General features: G+C 36.5%; 1 pseudogene; it reads right to left on the bottom strand.

Annotated features, from left to right (window-relative positions):
* Positions 1-1,232: 1,232 nt before the first annotated feature.
* Positions 1,233-4,403, bottom strand: LOC143404276 (endoplasmic reticulum chaperone BiP pseudogene; annotated as a pseudogene).
* Between the last annotated feature and the right edge of the window lie 1,898 nt (positions 4,404-6,301).

The following is a 6,301-nucleotide window of genomic DNA, read 5'->3' as shown; positions in this document are numbered from 1 at the left end:
TGGCCAAAAGGAATGGTTTTAATAAAACCCACATAATCTCTAGAGAGAATACATAAAAATACTCATATAACATTCTCATTTATATTAATTTATATTTTTTATTATATATACATATAATATATATAAATTATATATATATAAATTAAATATATATAAATTATAAACACTAATATATAATTATATTATATAATATAAATTATATTATGTTATATATTCATATATCCGTATATTATATATTTATATAAATTATATTTATAATATATTTATATACTTATATATAAATTATATTAATATGTAAATATATATGTAAAGAATATATATGATATAAATCATATATTTTTTAAATTTTATGTATTTATATATAAAAATATATATGATTTATACATATTTAATAAAAATCATTTATAATATATGGAATACTTATTTTATATACACATATATTAATATATAAACTAAATATAAATATATATTATTTTATTACATATAACGTATTATTATCATATAATATATCTAAATTTATATTAAATTCTGTTTTATTACTTATTGTAATATAATTTTATAATAATATAATTTATATTATTAATAATTAATGATTTTTATATTTTAGTTTAATTAATATTAATATGATATATAAAATATATAAATTATATTATAATTATATATTAATGACTTATCATATATCATATATGTAATTCTATAATATGTAATATATTATATATATAATACATCATACATATTATATTATTTATAAATATAATTTAAATTATTTAGTTTAGTTATTTGGCTTTAGATGGTTTTAATGCTTCTGATAGTGTTTTTTCCCTTAGCTTTATCTATATAAATTTTTATTTTTTGACAGTTCCAAACTTTTAGTATTTTTTTTTTTTTAAATAACAAACATTTATTGGTGTGACTTATGGTAGAAAAACGTTCCTACACAAGATGTGCATGACCAAATCATTAAATAGAACATTTATGAGGTGAACACACATCCTCACCCACATTTTTATATCCAGTTTTTAAGATATCCAATTCCTCCTCTCTCTCCATCCCAACACATGTGAGCAACTGCTAATGGAAAGCAGTAAACACCCACTTGGGCAATAGCATTTTCAACTCCATTCTGAGGTGAAGATTCCAAGTACATTAGAGACTTAAATTCCCTCGATTGTCTCCTAATGAAAGTTCCTGAGTCCAGTATTTACAATATTACAGCACTAGCAGATCACTGTCTACCACTCTTCTCTTTCGGCTGTATCCTCTTCACCAGGCGGGGGAGGGTCTGCACTTCCATAGAGTTTGCTGATAATTGGTTGAACAATTTCTTCTAGTTCCTTCTGTTTAGCTTTGAAGTCTTCAATGTCAACATCTTGGTGGCTTTCCAGCCATTCAATCTTTTCCTCTAAAGCTTTTTCAATGGTCTCATTATCTTCAGAGGAAACTTTGCCTCCCAACTTTTCTTTATCTCCAATCTGATACTTTAGAGAGTAGCGTAGCTTTCAAACTCATTCAGAGTATCAATGCACTCCTTGAGTCTTTTGTCTTCCTCAGCAAACTTCTCATCAATTTCTTCAGTTGTCAGTCGATTTTGGTCATTGGTAATTGTAAACTTAATTTTGTTCCCTGTACACTCTTCAGCTGTCACCCAAAGAATACCATTCACATCTATCTCAAAAGTGACTTCAATCTGAGGGACCCCCTGGGGAGCAGGAGAAATTCCAGTGAGATAAATGTACTCAGAAATTGGGTGTCTTTTGTCAGGGGTTATTTACCTTCATAGACCTTGATTGGAATGGTAGGTTGATTATCAGAAGCTGTAGAAACGATCTGAGACTTCTTGGTGGGTACCACATTGCTCCTTGGTATCAGCTTGGTCATGACACCCCCCACAGTTTCAATACCAAGTGTCAGGGGACATACTTCAAACAGTATTAGTTCACCTGTATCTTCATCACTGGAGAGTACACCAGCCTGGACAGTGGTACCATATACACCAGCCTCATCTGGGTTTATGCCACAGGATGGTTCCTTATCATTGAAGAACTCTTTAACACATTGCAGAATCTTTGGAATTTGAGTAGAGCCACACACAAGAACAATCTCATCAACATCAGACTTCTTCAAGTCAGAATCCTCCAGTACTTTCTGAACAGGCTTCATGGTAGACTGAAACAGTCCATGTTTACTTCTTCCAATTTTGCCCAAGTCAGGGTTTCAGAAAAATCTTCTCAATTTCAATTCATGTTTGATGTTGAGAATACATGGCCCGCTGGGACTTTTCTACTTCATGCCAGAGATCCTGCACAGCTTTGTTGTCTTTCCTAACATCTTTGCCAGTCTTCTTTTTGTACAGCTTGATCCATAACATGCTGGTCGAAGTCTTCCCCACCCCATGAGAATCAGTATTAGTGACCATGACTTCGAAGACACCATTGTCAATGCTGAGAAGCACATCAAAGGTTCCACCACCGAGATCAAACACCAGGATATTCTTCTCTCCCTCCCTCTTATCCAGGCCATAAGTAATAGCAGCTGCTGTAGGCTCATTGATGATCCTCATAACATTCAGGACAGCAATAGTTCTAGCATCTTTGATTTTTTGCTGCTGGGCATCATTAAAATAGGCTGGTATAGTAACAACTGCATGGGTAAACTTCTTTCCCAAATAAGACTCAGCAGTCTCTTTCATTTTAGTGAGAACCATAGCAGAAATTTCTTATCGAGAAAATGTCTTAGTTTGCCCACCTCCAATATCAACCTGAATGTATGGTTTAGTTTTTTTTTTCAACCACCTTGAAAGGCAAGAACTTGATGTCTTGCTGCACAGACAGGTCATTCCAAGTGCGAAGGAAAGCCCCTTGGTGTCAAAGACTGTGTTCTCAGGATTGAAGGTGAGCTGATTCTTGGATGCATCACTGATCAGACATTCCCCTAGAGGGGTGAAGGTCACATAAGATGGCATGATGAGGTTGCCCTGATTATTGGAGATGATCTCCACGTGGCCATTCTTGAACACCCCGATGTAACAATAAGTGGTCCCCAGGTCGATGCCAACCAACCAGGGTACCCATGTCCTCCTTCTTGTCCTCATCCTCAGCCAGGTTTGCTGTGCAGCACCCCTGCTACCAGAGAGAGTTTCATCTTGCCATTGCTGTTGGCCTCTTGCTCTCAGTTAGCAGTCAGAGAAACAGACAGCCAGAAGAACCAGGTAATCCAGCAACAGGTTGCAGCTAATAGAGGCCGCAACTAAAAGCAGTGAGGTAATGGGTCTGTCAAACTGAGAAACCTCAACTCTGTCCATCTGTGTTGTCTCTGCCAATGTCTCAAACTTTTTAGTATTGAAGTGCATTTTATTTCTACAATTGTATTAACTACCGTATGTAAAAAATGACAAGTATTTAAATATAGATTATCAAGCATTTTGGCCACTATGTAAATATTAAAAAGTTAAGTGAATTCCAATGCTTCCATACATACTATAACAACACAAGTGGTCAAAGATACACTAGAACATTAGGTGTGAAGAAATGTATTCATAACCAATCAAGATTTTTCAGGTATTTGCATTCAGAAGCATTTTATGAATGAGCACCAGATTTGCTCCAAAATAAAACTCATTTTCCTCTATTGCCCCTATTTGTTGAGAACAATACCATATATTAAGGATGCATTTACATGGATAATTATATAGAGAAAATCATTTGAAATTTAAAATTATAATACTTATTTTATGCACAACTTCAAAACCACAGAATTTAAAGACAATACCAGTGAGGCACTATATGACTAAAACACTACTATTCTATATGACTAGCAAACACAATACAAAGCCAAAAGACAAAATACACACTTTGGCCATCCTATACAAAAGGGTTCTGTCACAACATTCTTTCGTAAAATAAACACAATACCAAAAAATAAAACAAGAAAAAGAAAAACTGAATTTTGACAACCCTACAAAACTGTGGCATTTCAATTTCAAGGTCTTATAACTCTTCCATTTCTTTTAGCCTGAGTCCTTGGCACATTGGATTCATGTCAGGCAGGCCAACCTCCTCACAGTTCTCTTTAGGCTCAGCAGCTGGCTTCAAAGCATAAGCTGATGTGCTGTCTGCCTCTGAAACAGATTTTTCCACATGACTCAGGGGAGTAAGATCTTTGCTAGGAGGCACTGTTGCTGAAGGTGAAGCAGGTCTCTCCTCAGTTCCCCTGACTTGGCTGGTCAGAGTAGGTGGTTTGTAAAATGTTGTCCCAAGATGGGTCTGCAGTATTCTGGGTGCTCTTGCAGGAGCAAGATGGTGAGAATGAGAGGAATGTCTCTCTGATGCCTCTCTTGCTGAACTGGCTGGCATGTTGGGCGCTGTGGCATCGCTGGAATGGTCACCACTAACCCTGAAGCTCATTGTGACTTTTTCCTGGAGTGCACTTGGCACAATCACTGCACTCATGCCAGTTAAGTTCTTTGGTTCACATTGTTGTTCCTGAGTTTTTTGTGTAATCTGCTGATCAAAGCCATTAAATTGGAAACCAGCAGTAGTAGGGGTATCTTTTCTATTAAATACTTCAAAAGTAAGTTTCTGGCAAAACTTGTCTGAATTCACATTTCCCACATTTCTTCTGTTTCTCTCATTTGGAGAGCTTGCAATATGGAACCTATCTATAGGCAAATGAAAATGTCTGATCTTGGTGCTTGGCATAGGCCTCTGTATATCATTTGTTGCCACATCAGATTTCAGACTAAGTGGTTTTGTGGTTTTACACATATCATCCATCTTTTGGGATGATGATTCAAGTTGTTTGTTATCTGAAAAAGAAGAGATTTTTTTTTAATTTCATGGAGCTTGGTTAATAAGGAAGTGTGGTTATTTATAAATGGGCACTCTCTCAAAAAATATAACCTTACATGTTTTTTTCTACATGATATTCTCAGTCATCAATGCAGAGGAATTAAAAATCCATACACTATTAAAGGCTCATTTTGAATTAAATCTTTACTGTTTAAAATTTATCTAAATCAATAGAACAATTAGCTACAAAGCACATAAAATTAAAAAAAAATAACACTTCCTGAAGTAACTTGTTTTAATATACTTACTACCCATGAATGATTATATTCTCGGTTAGTACATTCCTGATTTCAATAGGCAGACAATGGTAACTCTGGAACAGTAACACTATTCTGTACACCAACCAAAGTCATGTCGTGAATCCCAAGGACTTTTCTTGTCAATCAATCTGCTTCCCAGATACATTCTTTCCATACTGAGGGCAACACACCAGAGAGGACTTGGATGCTCTCCCAGCTGATCCACTAATACATGGCAACATTCTCTGGTCAAAGGAAGGTTGAAGAGCTGTCAAAATTGCCATTGTGCTACTGGTCCTGAAGACTCCAGATTTAACTCCTTCTCTTTCACCTCTAGTCTGGTACCTAGGTCCCTGTTTTCTCACCTAGAACCCTAGCTCCTCACACTCTGTCTTTGCTGAATGTACCCCAGAAGCTCCTGTTACTAGAAAGGTGCAGCCCTCTGGCCATGATCCTCATCTCCCTCCTGGGAAACATCAGACAACTGTGTGGTGCCTTGCCAGTGGTCTGACGGCTTTCCAATGGCCATGTTCATAGCCTAAAGTCCTCATCCCTGCCACCTGGTCCTTCTCCCATATCCTTGGGCAGTGGTTTTCAGACAGGTGCATACCAGCATCACTTGCAAGTTATCATCTCATCTGACTTTCGTCTTCACCTGAGGCGGCTGGCCTCTCTTCTCTGGTTCCCAGGCAGTGCTCATATGATTTTCTGCCCTGGGCCCTTCTCCACATTGATAGAAGAGAGCTGAGCCATTGTGGTTGGATGGTAAACACCAGAAGATATTTACATTCTTGCAGAACTTCTAGCACCATGAAGAGTGCAGGCTCTGCAGCCAGCTGCCTGGGTGCTGGCTCAACTCCTGCTCCAGTTCTGCCCTGGGCAAATCTAGTGTACTAGCCCTACCTGCCTTCTTGTGTCAAGACCGATTCCTTTGTGGAGATATGTTGACATGTCATGTTAATGATCTACTAAAGAAAAGGCTCAGAATTACCTGGTATGTGATGAAAACTTCAAGTATTTTAAAATTATTTATTGTTATTACTATACCTACCTGGAAATCCAATTTTCTTGGACTGAAAAACAAGGTTACATTTAGGAATGATACAGGATGAGGTTCAAATCCTGAATCAACAATAATTTAGGGACATGACCTTTGGCATTCTTTACCTTCCTGAGACTGTTAGCTATGGCTTAAATGAGGCCAAGGTTTATAAC

Source organism: Callospermophilus lateralis, chromosome 7, assembly GCF_048772815.1.
Source record: "Callospermophilus lateralis isolate mCalLat2 chromosome 7, mCalLat2.hap1, whole genome shotgun sequence".
Classification (NCBI taxonomy): Eukaryota; Metazoa; Chordata; class Mammalia; order Rodentia; family Sciuridae; genus Callospermophilus; species Callospermophilus lateralis.
Note: the sequence above shows the minus strand (reverse complement) of the source record. Positions and strands in the feature narration are given on the sequence as shown.